This window comes from Taeniopygia guttata, chromosome 2 (genome assembly GCF_048771995.1).
Source record: "Taeniopygia guttata chromosome 2, bTaeGut7.mat, whole genome shotgun sequence".
Lineage (NCBI taxonomy): Eukaryota > Metazoa > Chordata > Aves > Passeriformes > Estrildidae > Taeniopygia > Taeniopygia guttata.
In genome coordinates this window covers 141711468-141724199 of record NC_133026.1, presented here as the reverse complement: position 1 = coordinate 141724199, position 12732 = coordinate 141711468, and the positions used below count along the sequence as shown (strand labels likewise).

The 12732-nt window shown below is 43.8% G+C and overlaps 1 long non-coding RNA gene across 6 annotated transcripts in view; it reads right to left on the bottom strand.

Moving 5' to 3' along the window:
* The window catches only part of LOC115493999 (uncharacterized), a 129696-nt gene that overhangs the window by 91959 nt on the left and 25005 nt on the right, over window positions 1-12732 (bottom strand). The gene's annotated exons all lie outside the window — the stretch shown is intronic.

Genomic DNA, 12732 nt, shown 5'->3' with positions numbered 1-12732 from the left:
TGTTTTTTCAGTTCTTTTAATCTGATCTCACTAATTGTGCTGGGAGTAGTTGCTGGGAGTTTTGTTTGTTATTTTAAAATATGAAAGCTGTCGCATAAACACAGGCAAGTGCCAGGCCTGGATATAATGCCCAGCAAGTGCTGAAAGGAAACTCAAATAACTCTGCCTGACATTGCTTTCTAGTTCATCTGTAAAAAGAAAACAGCAGAGAGCAGCTGAGAGCCAAAGAGGTTTTTTCACTTTGTTTTAGCTGCAGAAGCACAGGAAGGTGATAACATTGTGTGTAATGTAACCAAGCAAAGGAGTAATGAAAGTGCAAGCAAATAGATCAAATAGGACAGGGCTAAGGAAAAGGTGTGATAATCATTTGTTTTGCTAATTGTGTCAATAAAGTCCTATCTACCCTCAAACAGCGGAAACGTCATCAGATATTTAAAAGGGAAAAATCAAGTGAATAATTAAATGTACAAAACCCTGACATTTTCCCCCCAGATGTTCTTTTTAAAGGGCTGATTAGGAGAATCACATGTTTATTTGAAATAAAATTCCACTGACTTTGATCATGTTAATTCACCTCACATACAAAATCTACTTTGAACCAAAACTTTTTCTTCCCTTGGGAAAACAGTCAAATTTGCCTTCTTTGCAGGAAAGATGAACCATTACCTTAGCACCACCCAGGCTAAGCTGGCTTGTGGGGACAACACCATAACCCACAAAAATCTGGTGTGTCTGCAATGTGTTCTTGTTGTTACAAATCTCAGCAAGCAAATCGGTACAAGGCAACTGGAAGTCTGCAGACTTGAAGTCTGTTAATTCTTGGAAAAATAAATCTGAATTGCCTTGTCCTTGCTTCTAGTGTTTTACCAGTGATGGGAAGGATTAGGAAATTAAATATTCCCCTACTTACCCCCAGTTAAATGAACTGAAGCTGAAAAAGGTCTGACCCAAGTCCCTAAGCTGATGAAAACATTTTGGAAAAGGATTTGAATCTCCCAAAATAACTCCTACTCACTAATTACACAGCCAATCTCAGCCACTCTCGATAACTTTATGACATGGAAAGTGCCTCTAAAACCTGCTTCTCTACAGCAAGAACACCTGCCCAAAATCCTTGAGCTAACTGTTTTCTCCATAAACCAATTACCTATAAAATATGAGCATGCAAGCAGGAGATGAATCTCTGTTTCCAGAAAAATGAGACTTGTCCCACCGATCCAGCCCCTCGCTGCGCTGTGCCTGGTGCACCAGCAGGGCTATTCTCCAGGCTCCACCATGGATGTGTCAATAGTACTTTGCTCAGTTCTCCTGGGAGACCAGCCCAGCATCCTCACTGTCCAGCAAGCAAAATATTTTTTTTTGTTTTCTATCTTTTATATCTCCCCCCCATCTTGCATATATCACACCACTCACAGCACTCCCATCATCTGCCTTCAAGGCCAGCTGGATGGCAGAAGGACTCATGGGCTATGCAAGAGCTCAGTGACCAGCATCTTGCACAAGCTATGCTTTCACATAAACATATGGGCTTTTCTAGTCAGATTGTAACAGATAAACTAATGGCAGATGATTAATGTTCATTTTAAGCACCTTCCTTTGTGGCATGGAGGAACCTCAGTACCTTCCACCCCGCAGCGTAAGGAGAAGACACTATCTCATTGCTACCCTGTTTGAGAGGCAGATGAAATTCAAACCCTTGTGACCAACACATGCCTGAAAAGACAACTTTCCAATTCTCTGGCCCTTACCCTTAAAATGTGCCAGATTTTTAAGACTGAGCACACTGCCTGCTGGAAAGAACATCACCCCAGCTCACTCCACCTCAGACTGGAGGGAGGGTCTTCCTTGCAGACTGTCCATGAGCATTCTCCAAACCCAACAGGAGAGGTCTACTCACTGAAGGTCATGCAGTAGGCTGGCAGCAAAGCCCTGAAGCGCATCCAGATTTTTCAAGTCATGGGCCAGCACTTGAAAAACACATTCATCTTCCCCATCCCTTGACAAGAACTACTCCATTACTAGTGCACAACAAGGGCTGAATCACTCCCACACAGAAACACCACAGACCGAGCACGTGTCAGCTCGGAGCAAACAGAGCATCACCCTCAACACGAGAGCAGCACGCTGAGCCACGGCTGCTCTCCAAGGGCAGCAAGAACCTGTCAACACGAGCTGCAGGGAACCAGCAATGAGCAAAGTGTGCCCTGCAACAGAGAGACTCCAAATGATTAATAAACACACAAAAAGAGTGAAAAGACTTGTTCCTCATTAGTTGAAAAATACGTGAGGAAGAGAGGAGTCCCACCTGTTAAATTCTGAATGTTAAAGAGTCCCAAGTGCAATGGCTCATTTTAAAAAACATGGGATGCTTTCTGTGCCTGTGTTTTAGCTGAAGGAAAAGGCTGAGTTTTTTTACACTTTAACATGTTCATTACAACCCAGCCACGTGAGTTAAATGCAGTAAGGGACCTGTTAAACCTCAGGATCACTGCAGTAAGCTCCAGCAGTGACTTTATTGTGGGCAAGAATGCAATCGGGGCATTCATGTCTGCTGCTCCTGCCACCAGGCACTGTGAGCAGCATGTGCTTGTTGCCCTGATTTTTAAAAGTGTTTTCTTTTATAGTTCTTTTGAAAGTCTTAAAGTTCTCATAAAACTTCAGCCTTCTGATCTGTTTACATATTTTTACTAGAGTTCTCACGCACTGTTCATGTAAATAATAATTGTTTTGCATTCTTCTTTGTGGGAGAAGAGAATTGATAGACTGCTGGTTTGACCAGTGTGGCTGGAGAGGTGGTAATTCCACTCTCCAATCCACAGTCACCTCTAGAATTCTATAAATATCAGATGCTCGAATAAAACACTCTCTTTTTCGGCCTTTAAACTTGCTAAGCATTTGTGTACTTACTTCATGTCCAATAGCCACATGTGCTCAGTTTGCCAACACCAAAGTCCCCACCTAAACACAAGCTGAGCATCCCAAAATGGCTTTATTACATCTCCATGCAAAAGAACATCTCCAGATACTGACACTGCTTATCAAGGTCAATGTTACCCAATAGAAAGGAAAAAAAAGAAAACAATTCAACCTTTCTGCTTTTTTACAAATTCTCTAGCAAATAGCTTCAGGTGCATTTCCTAAAAGGCAGCAGTTTGCTGCCATGGGTATCTCAACTACCACAAGGGATTGCATTTCTCCTGATTTAGTGAGCCAAAACAGGCTTAACACCACCACTGGTGGAAGGAAGAGGACAGGATCAAGCCCAGACTGTCCCCTGCAATAACATCCAGCTGATAAATCAGCTCAAGCCACCTCCAAAACCTCTCCTTGGCTTCCTGTTCTTAGGCATGAAATTTTAGAACAGCTTTCGACTGAATCTGACATAGAAGTGAGAGCAGTAAAATCACGGAGTTTTGGGTCAACAAGACTTTTGTTTTGTACCAGTGAAGAAACATGAACTTGTCTGCTTTATGGTATTATGGCAGGACACCAGTTAACAATCTCTTATCTCATGTGTCCATAATATTTAAGTCCTTATAAAAGATAAATAAACAAAACCAATTATTTCCCAAAGAAACACAAAGGAAAAAATTGTAAAGGCTGCTGTGCCTTTTTCTCCTCACTCAGCAATACCAAGTTTTTGGAGTAACCTGGCTGCTACTGAGGGCTTCACAAGCTTGGCCAACATCTCAGGCAGTCCCTGGAGCTGGGGCTTTTGCTCCCCCATAAAGATAAAGCAGCTATGGCCAGGACACAATTAATGAGGGGAGGGCACTGCAGATGCTCCACCAGTCTGTGACACGTGCACATCCAAAGCCTGAGTATTTGAGGAAAACAAGATGAAGGCAAGAACCACTTATCTTGCCACACCCTACCATTTTTCATCCCAAAAATCAATTCCCTTCTGGAAACTCCAACGAAAAGGGGAGGGTTGAAAAAAGACAAGCACAGAAGGATTGTCTGGTAGATTGGGAATTCCAACCTACACTCTGTCCAAAGATGCATTGTTTAATAAGGCACGAAGTGCAACATAAAAATGCTTCCAAGAACTCTTGTAACAGTTTCACAATAAAGTGTACATTTTAAAGTGTAAGTCCAGCTATTCCATTGAAGGTATCATCACACAAATTTGTGTCCCTCTCATCCATCCAGGACTCCTCACCCACACTCAGGATGGGTCTGCCCACCAACCTGAACCAACACCCAAGTGACCAAGAGGCTGTGTATTTACAGCTCAAGTTCTCACACAAAATGCAGATCATGACTATCCTCTTTTGACTTCACAAAATGACTCCACATGAGGATCACAAGCTGGGATGCTACAATTTGAAGAACTGCCGAGATGCTTTACAATTAACCCCCTTCTTTTAACCATTTTTGAAGACAAAAAGCAAAATCTTAAGCAAATGTCACACAATCTGACATTCTAAGCACTTGATGTCACCTTGGACCATTTTCAAAGCAAAACTTCATAACCTTATTCTCCATCTGCACCAACTGACACAGATACATTAAGAGAAAAAATCTTGAAAACCTTCCCTAAGGAGAAGTGGGGGGAGATTTCTCTTGATAAATGGTAGACTGTTACATAAAAAGACTAAAGGAACAAACTGTAAGATAAATATTAACTCGCCTTTTTATAGCATTCAAGACATTAATGTTTCCCAACTTAGATGACAGTACCAAAAAGAAAAAAAAATTCTATTTCGTGCTATCAAAATCACCTCTAATATGGAACACAGCATTCCACACATCCTTCTCTTGGAAAAAGATGTTTTACAATGAACTGAAGAGTGTGGTTCTTAAGAGATACTGGATTGCCTCACCCAGAAAAATTTAGCAGTCACAGAGAAACAAAGTTCACAAAGAAGGACCATTTCAGCCTTGAACCACTTGCAGCTCAAGCCAATGACCATACTCCTTCTGAGATGCAATCAGACTCCTTGGGTAGGAGGAACATCCACCTGACCACTCACTGACCCGAGAGTGTGGGATACTCAGTAACAGACATGCAAAAATGACCAGTCTGATGTCAGTCGTCAAACACTTATGGCATGAGATGTACGTCAGGGGAAAATCAGACCTGCAGATCTACTGAAGTGGACACAGGAATGCAAGGGACAGCACTTCAGGAAAACACTTCATGCCTCCTGCTCTTGCAGGAGACTCTGCATTCTGGCTTAAAAGGTGTTTTTTAGAAATGCTGGTCCCAAGGCTAATCTTGCAGAGGTAAGTTGTAACCCTTCAAGTGCATGAGGGAATGAATTTTTGCACTTTTTTTGTTTGCTTGCTTTTTTAGAATAGGCTCTCAATTATATCCACTATCTCTATCACCAACTTCAACTACCGCAGGAAGTCAAGACCTGTGCATCAAAAGGAAAGTCAGGTTCCCACACCTGGGTGAAGGAAGGGCCCTTCCATCCTATTGTTCCCACCAGGTGGGCACCATTTCACCTCCCATGCTGCCAGCAGGCTCAAGCCTCTTTCTTTTCCCTGGCCCCTTATGCTGGCACACAGCAGCTCTGTCACCCATGGCTTTCCCACCACCCCATGTCTAGCACAGAAGTGCTGTCACATGAATGACATGGAGCTGCTGCTCCACCTCCAGAGCTGCTCCACTGCATATCAACACACAGCCCAGTGCCAGGTTCCCTTGCTGTTCACAGAAAACTGGGAAAATTCACTGCCAACTCACTTTGTGCCTTGGCCAAAATGACCCACAGCTCCCACACCTGGCTTGGTCACCATCAACCATCCCAGCTTCACAGAGCAGGGCTCAGTCTGAACCCTGCAGACTCTTTTTGATACCTTTTGTTTATGATTTTCAGTCTACAGCATTAGTTACCAGCTTACAATGAAATGAAAGAAAAATCACTATGCCAGCTACAAAAATAATCCTCTTGCTCATTACATTTTCAGTTCTTTATCTTAGACTTATTCTTTATGCCTTCAGGATCTAGGCTGTCACCATGCAGGCTAACAACATGCTTTGTAGTCAATAAATGCTGAAATTCTCACAAGACTACATCACTCCAGGAGCAAGGAGTTGTGCTAAAATTATAAAAGTGGATAACAGAGAGATTAATTGGATGGTATTAAAAAAAACAAAAAACAAACCACAGAACAAAAAGCAGAGACCCTTACTTTTTAAAGATAAAACCAACCAACTCCAGGCATTTTGGTCACAGTTGACATTTGCTTTCATCAACCCCCCACCACTGCAGACTCCTGAAATCCCTCTATTAAAATGGATTTGCAATTGTACCCATTTATGCCATAATTGTCCTTATTTATGCCATCTATGCTGCCCCTGCTTCCAAAAAGGTGGAACTGGGATGATGGGCTTGGTCCTCTGAAGGCACCAGTGGGACAAAACCTGAGCCAATGGCTCCAGTGCTGGTGAAGATTATCCCTGTGGCACTGGACCAACACAGTGCCAGCCCCACGAACACCAAACTGGCCAAAAGGGGACATTCCTGAGCCCTTCTCTGTATCCCTCTGGAGCTCAACTCCTCAACCCAAAGGAAACCACACTCTGCTCTTGCTGGGAGCATTTATTGTGGGCAAAGCAAATCAGCACAAAGCTGCCGAGAAGCAGCGAGGGGGTAAAGGCCAAGAAGGAAAAAGACATTTTTTAATGAACTTAAGTCACCCCTTGCAGGACTGATGCATTTCCAGCTTAATATCTGGCTCCTTTAAAAGCTGAATCCTTGGTGGCTGCCTCCTCATGCAAGAACAGGACAGAAGCCCAGTGGTAATGACTTTCCCTGTGCACTGTCACACTTGGCTTGAGGTCCAAGCATCCCTGTGGAGCCCAGGAGAAGCCCCACGTGCTCTGGGTTTGGCACAAGGCTCTGCAAAGGCAACTGAGGTGAAGATTTCAAAACGGCACTGGGAATACCAGCACAGAAATATTTTGGCACATTAGGCTCTGTCTTCCTGTTGCTTTTTTGAAAGGTCCTTCTTATTAAGGGCACATGTTCAATATTTAGTAAATAATAACAAAGTGTTTGCCATTAAACTAAAGCCCGTGGAATAATCTTGACTCATTCTGACTTGTCAGATCCAAATAAATGTTTGTCCTGCTGTTGCAGGCAGCTTTAACATGCAGCTCAGTGATTGGGACCTTCAGGAGGTGAAAAAAATACTATTATTAGAAAAGATTTTGTAACAGAGTAGGACTTGGCTTCATCTAAACATAGATGTTGCATTGGTTTAATTAAATCAGCATGGAAAGGTTCTATTTATTGCATCACACAGCTACACTATTAAGTTACAGGCCAGGACTCATTTTTCTGCTGATATTCAAGAGTACATCCTTTTTCTGCTGATGCAAGGATTCTTATCAGGGGCTGCACTCCAGCTCTACCTGTCCCATCCCATGTGTTTGTGAACAGATGTTTTGCTCGCTGTCTTATACTCACACAGACTCCTGACCATGCACCAGTTTAGTTTTAATTCTGCTAACAAAACAATTCAGTCCTACCAAGTCTCTTTTTTTACCACTCTGCTTTCACCTCCATCTTTAGTGAATATTACTGCAGCCACTTCAAGAGGAAAAAAATAGAAACATAAAAAACATGACCTCTGAAAATGTCTGGCTCCTGTATAACCCTCTCCACCATTGCAAAACAAGCACAGAGCTGCAGGGAATCAGCTGTTTGCTCCTCACCTGGAGCTGCCTCCCACCAACCCTGCACCTCACACAAACAGGGCATCAGCCAGGGTCCAGCTCAGCTGCATGGATGGATAACCTCCCCAGGATGGAGGTTTTATATAGTATCATATAAAATATTTTTTATATTATGATATAAAATAATCCCCATTATTTTGATGCCTGAATGTGCTCACAAATTCAACTAACCTTCCTGTATCACAGATATTTCTAAATTTTTATTCCAAGACTGACAAAGTATTGCACCTCTTCTCACTTATTGCTAACAATATTTTTATTTTAATCACTTCTAGGCTCTTAAATACTTAATGACATGATTTTTTGAAGAGCTTACATGCTGTGAGAAAAACAAGAGAAAAAGAAGGGATTGTTTTATCACTACATTAGCATCTAAAGGCATCAAAGGAATTCCTAGCCACATACTACTTACTATACAGAATGCAGTTGAATAGTGTATTTACATACAAAGCCCGTGAGACTCAGGAGAACTTACAGTCAGAGAATCAGATTCAAAGAATAGTTTGGGTTGGAAAGGACCTTTAAAAGTCATCTAGTGTAAGCCCCCAATGAGCAGGGACATTTTCAACTCCATCAAGTTGCTCAGAGTCACATTCATCAATGCTTTAAGCCCAAAAGGCCTCTTCTCTTTTGCAGGGATGATGCTGCCCTGGAGGGTGCAGGGTTCTCCATCCACACACCCTAGAGTTTGGCACTTCTGTCCTCTCTGCCCTGCCACAGCCCCATGGGTGGAAGCTCTGCCACCCATCCAAAGGCAGCAATGCAGGTGAGTGCTCTTTGACTGCACCAAAAAAAAAATTAAAAAAAAAAAAAAAAAACCTAGGGTCAGATGAAGCTGTTTAAACATCAATTTGAACTCACTGAATAGGGAGGAAAAACCTGGAGCCTGTACAACTGGTCCTGCAGCAGCGACTGTACACCAATTCCACAGCTCCACTGCCAAGACTCAGCCAAAGCCTCCACACAGCCTCCCTGCAGAAGGAAGGCCCACCAAAAAGTCTACCAAACCCAGAGGTGAAGTCAGGGATGTCTCTTCCCTGCTGTGCAAATCCTTAACACCAACAGCAGACCCACGTGTCACTGCACCCATGGGAGAAGCTGCTGCCTGAGCTTATGTCTCTCCTTCCCAAGAGATGCTTGGGAGAAGCCCAGCCTTTCTTAGGCATCTGACTTACCCTTGCTGGGAGCAAACAGTCCCTGCCTCTCCCTCCAATGCAGTCAGGATTTCTCTGTCATGGGCATAATCTGCTCCAGAGACAGAAGATCTGATTTGATGTCCATCTTTTATCACAAAGAATGGAGAGAGACCACTGAGAGTGACACTATCTTTGTGTAAGTGAAGATACTGCTAGCCCCAGCTTGTAAGTCCTCAGAGCTATTTGGCTAAAATAACTGAAATAACTTCTTTCTGAAGACTGCTCATTAAGACACCCTTTTCACCAGTCTGCTTCCTAGACTGAATTCAATTCTGCAGGGGGTGATGCTGCAGCAGAAATCAGTGCCCTTTCCAGATTCCTTTTCCATGGCAAGTGCAGAGCTGGTACACACAGTAAATAACCAGAATGTGGAATACAGTTCCTAAAGCTCCAAGATTTAAAAAAAAGGAGGAAGGAGAAGACACTGAAACACATCAAAAGTATCATACTTTGAAACACATAAAGAATGTAGCAGGAAGTGGCACACTGACAAGAAAACTTCGCGATTCAGGGCTAAAAAACAGCAACAATAATTAACATGTTATAGGAGATTAAATTCAACCATTTTTTTTTTTTTTCCCCCTCAAGAAGATGACACTCCTGCCCTCCTCTGACCCAACCCAGGTTATTTGGGAGTCGGGCTGTCAGGTCAGACACATCTGTGGCTGATGCAAGCCCGTGGCAGCACTGCGGTGCATGGTGCTGCTCCTGCAGCTGAGGCAGCAAGGATATAAAGATATAAACAGCTGAGGACTCAGCCTGGAGAGTGGCAGCCAACCTGGGCAGTGCCAGCATCACCTTTCACCTACATCTGCTGAGCAGCCTCCCGGTGGGAGATTATCTTGGGAAAACAAGCCCTGCCGGGCTGCTGGCCCCAGCTGGTCCCAGGATCAGAGTTCCGTCCTTCCAGCACAGTAAGCTAAGGGCAGGAGAGGGGGACCCCGTGCCCAAAACCATCCCCAGTGACAGGGGGATCAGAACAGGCTCTCCTAGGAAAAGAGAACTTCTTCCTATCCCCAGTGGCTCCTGAAGTGTTCAGCCCCACCCGCCCCTCCAGAGCCGGCTCCATGCTGGGGGAAGCAATAGCCCAACTGATGCTCCCTTCCCAAAAAGGGCCACCAGGGATCAGAGCCAGCACAGCAGAAAGCTCCAGTGGTTTTCTCAGCTTCAATTCCCTGCCTCTCCAGCCCGAGAGCAGAGTGTGACAGACTCGGGACCTGAGAGCCAGCAACAAAAATCTGGGAAATTCAGAGAGGAAACATCGGAAATCATCAGCCTGAGTGAGAGGCACACACCAGAAGTCACCATCAGGAGAATGTTTAGAACCAAATCTGATCTTGGTTGCATCAAGATGCTCTCACTGCCTTCTGTGCTGGATCAGGATGTACAGGCCTGGTCATAACCAGGTTTTGGTCTCTTCCACATCCTCCCCAGGGCCAAGGTGGCTTCAGCTGATGTGCTCACTGCAGCCCTGCCACCAAGCAGGATAGAATTCCAAGCTACCACAAGTGCTGGAGCTAGCCATTAAGATGTCAGAAAACCCAGGAAGAAATTATTCCAGCTACTTATTTGCTATGTTTTTGGTCTGCCTATCTGGGGTCACATTAATGGCAATTTCTAATTTCTTGATTTATTTTGCTATCTATCTTTTAAAGTCCTCCTACAACCTTTTAAATTCAACCCCTTACTGTCATTATATGTATGTCACCCCACCAAAATAATGTCACAAGATTTTTGATTACACAAAAAACATGAAAAACTATTTTTTTCCCCAATGAATAAACTGGTGTATCAAAGCAGACTGGTGTATCTGGCAGAAAAGTCAGAACACCTTACGAACATTTTTTCAGGAAGAGAGTGGCAAGATCCTTCTAGATATTACCATTTTTTCCTACCTCATAAGCAGCATGAATCAACAAAGCCAATAAAAATGACCTAAAAACCTAACCTGAAGTGCCTTGGCCTTGATTTTGATCTTGAAACAATCTGGCCCAATATCAAGAATAATTCTTAATATTTATTTTTAGAACCCATTACCTTCAAACCTCCAGACCTGTGTTAGACACCTTTTCTATTTTTTCCATGAGGCTGAAAACACGATCTGTGAAGTCACATTTATCATCAGAGACTTGTCCATCATCGATATCTCAGTAAATACTTTTCCAAGGAAAGAGTGTTCTTTGCACAGCAGACGTGGGTTTTCCCACCACCTACCACCAGGAAATGCATCATGTTGATATCCAAACCTGCCAAAGCCAGCCTGCTCTTTCCAGAGCCACACCAAAGTTCTGGCCTTGAGTTCACAAAGCCCATTTAACTGGTAACTGTTGTTCTCACTGGCACAGGGCAAGTCTGTGTTAGAAGTCATCCTCTCAAGGCTGTATTTCCTCACAGCTGCCAACCTCAGCCCACCTGGCTACTCAAGCTGGATGCAAACAGCTTCTTGCAAGCAAAAGCTAAGTACCTGCATCAACCCTGAGAACACTTTATCTGAGGAGGTCTAACTACTCTCAGCTTCATTTGGAAACATGCACAGCTGCCACACGCTGCCCCATGTGGCTCATGTACCAGAAACACCACTAGTAAGGACCTGAAACCAAGGGAAATTGCTGATTTTCCTTGAGCTGAAGCAGTTCCATTTGTAGAGATGTGCAACAATGCACCCAAGATGATATGAGGTCATCCAATCTCCCTGTCTTCTAATGAACACTCTCAACAGTGTAAAATCATCGACCACACAGGGATTGGGAAGGATGAAAGGAGTCTGTTCTCTCCTGACCCTAACACAGCATAATGAAGGGCGACAAACAGCCCCATTTGTGGGATACTGGGGGATGAGAGGACCTGTGATCCTCAGCTGCCCTAATGTCACCATTTCCTGCCACGCTCCTTCTCCACATGCCCTAAGAAAGGGACCTCTGTGAAACTGCCTTCTAAACCCAAGCCCTCAAGCAGGAAGCCCAGGAACCTGTGATAGTTTATTGTACACTATTTTTAAATGGTTCCTTTGCACTAATGCAGTCCTTTTCATTAGGATGGCCTGAGGCACAACAGGCACAATACCTAAAGATCACAGCTCTGCCTATCTAAAGGCACCAGGAATAACTCTGAAGAATGTGAACCCTTCAAAGACCATGTGATGAGCCTCCCAGTGAAAGGGATGGTTTTTTAAACATGATGACACAAAAATCACCAGAGGGGACCAAACCAAATCATCACCCTTAGTCAGCATCCGGTTCTCAGATGTTCTGAAAAGCAGAGCGTGCAGTTGGCAGGAGTGAGAGGACAATCCTGCTGGCACCCATTACTGGCATGCACGAACTATTTGCTGTGTTCTCCAGCTTAATTAAATCAACAGTTTAAACTAATTCCTCAGCTTTGACTGGTAGCAGCTGAGAAGCTGACACAGCTCCCCTTCTGCCACCCATGGCAAGCAGCTGACAGAGATGACAACATCTACCATGGGGGATGCATCACTGGGAGATCACCTGCTACAGCCTCCAGAGGTTCACTGTGCCACAAGGCCACTGCTTAAACCAACCACTTACTTCCAGATAGATAAACAGACACATTTTTTAATCTCAAATGTCTCTATTCTTGTGGTTTTGCCTCACCACTCTAGCGAATGGGGGGATGGATGTCTGGATTCAGGGAAAGGCACGAGGTCTTCACAATGGACCTTCCCACCTCAAAGACTGAGAGATAATAAAAATTGGATGAGGAAATGAGGGGGAAAATGAAACAAACACCCCACAACATCACATCATGGTTCATTCATTGTTTCAAACAGCTGCAGCAGAAATTCTGCTTTTGTCTTTGCTGGCTTTTCCCTTTTTATTTCCC